General features: G+C 37.2%; 1 protein-coding gene across 2 annotated transcripts in view; it reads right to left on the reverse strand.

Moving 5' to 3' along the window:
• LOC119590593 (transcription initiation factor IIB-like) overlaps positions 1–2,068 on the reverse strand; it is an 18,232-nt gene that overhangs the window by 15,290 nt on the left and 874 nt on the right. The gene's annotated exons all lie outside the window — the stretch shown is intronic.

Below are 2,068 nucleotides of genomic sequence, written 5' to 3' on the forward strand. Positions count from 1 at the left end.
AGCATTAATGCATTATTTTTCTACAAGGCAAATCTACAATCAAAGAATACAGGTAAACATTATCTGGTAAACGTATTGAGGCAACCTGCAGTGGAGTTCAAAATGAGACTTTATTCTTAAATTCATATGATTTCCATACTTTAGTTAAATACAATACTGGCAAACTGTCTAAAACTGCCATGGCCTCTGTACTTTAGCAAAGACCAACATAAATTTACAATTAATATTCTGATAAAAAGAGCTACAAACTTTATATTGCAAGAATGTATACTGTGGGGGTTTGTTGGCCTTTGACAGTGTGACAATAGGCATGAAGGCTTTGCAGTCTATTATTGCTCCAATGGCAAACAAACAGATGTCTTCTAAACATTTACTAGTTAATTTATTTACAATATACTGTTAGATGCCTCCAGTAATAACCATAACTTATATGTCTTTGGGACTCTAGCAAAGAAACAACCTTCCACCACAAACATTACAACAGGATACAGTCTGGACTGATTCTTCCTTGACAAAACACCTTTAGGTAGGTCTTAACACTGTATAAGCTGTGCTTATGTGATCATGGTTATGAAATGTCACACCACTTTGTTTTTATCATTCTATAAATGATTATTATTAAGCCACCTCTATTCTCAAATCAGTCTCAAACCACAACAACTTTGTCATTGCTAAAATGTCTTCTAATTCATCTGTCTTTCAATCCTAAGTCCCACCGATTCATCTTCAAATTCCTACTTGAACAGGATATTTACAAGACACCCATGTGCTTGCCACTAGCTTATGTATCAAATGCCATGACCTCCGTGCTTGTTGATGCTTTAGCAAAGACAAACAGACCTCTCACCACATATCTAAACTATAAGCTTAACACTGTCACTTTCAGGTAGAATTTTATATTTCTGACTTCCCATCACAGACCACGGTAATCTTTATGTGGATATGGATGGAACACAGTTAATATTAGTACAAGAAAAAGTCTTTTTCTTAATCACAGAAGATGTGTTGTACAGGTCTACATCTGTCAAAGCATATATCATATTCATTGTCAATATCATGTAATCATCAATATTTACAAAACACCAGGCAACAAAAAGGTAAAATTATACTAGGAATTAACCAGATTCTGTTTCTCAACAAACTAAAATGGACAGGCCTACATCTTTTTTTCCACTAAAATGTACAACTCTAAAACAACCATTTCAAACTATCTCATGTACTAATACTGCATACTTGGATAAAAGCTGTAAAATAACTGAACAACAAATTTTATATAAACTGAAAAAGCCTAATAATAATAACAAGGTAACAAAGAGAGACTCTGAATGGTGACATTTGGCAAGCACGATGCATGTTTACCTTCAGTTTAAGATTTTACACAGGCCTACCAAAAAGTAATTACAGATTATGTTGATCTCTTCATGTAAATCAAAATCATCTCTTCATACTTATTTCAATGTTAAAAATGGCTTATTACAATCTGGCAACAACCAAACCAAAGGTGATGCAATCATTATGCAATCCTTGAAAGACATTCTCGCCTACATAATTCCAATACAAGAACACCGAGTGATCTATCTCGTTTTCTTAGACATCTTCGAGTAATTCTTGAACCTAGAGCCAAAACGCCATGGCCTCTGCACACTCTGCACTCCAGCACGTTTTCGGCAAGCGGGAGCTCTGACAGCTTCCTCGTTTGGCAAGTGACCAGCGCGAGCCGTAACCTCCGTCCTGCCAGAAAGCGCAGCCACGTCGTTCCTTCACTGGAATGCAACGGGTATCACGGCCGAGGCAAGTGCCCGCGCCACGGCATTTGTGACACGTGATCATTGGCTTACCTTCACCTTCTGCGGGATTTTCTAAAGCTACTGGTGCCGTTTCATGCATCCTTTACAGGCATTCACTTAGTTCCTCTCTACCTCCAAGCAATCCTCACTTCAAGATTTACCGCAACCAATTCTTCAGGAAAAAATGAATCAAAACAAATAAACAGCAGACACCACTTCACATCAAACACAAAGGCATATAAAAGATCACTAATACTATCCCATACCCTCTTTTTCCATCC

Source organism: Penaeus monodon, chromosome 27 (genome assembly GCF_015228065.2).
Source record: "Penaeus monodon isolate SGIC_2016 chromosome 27, NSTDA_Pmon_1, whole genome shotgun sequence".
NCBI classification, from domain to species: Eukaryota; Metazoa; Arthropoda; class Malacostraca; order Decapoda; family Penaeidae; genus Penaeus; species Penaeus monodon.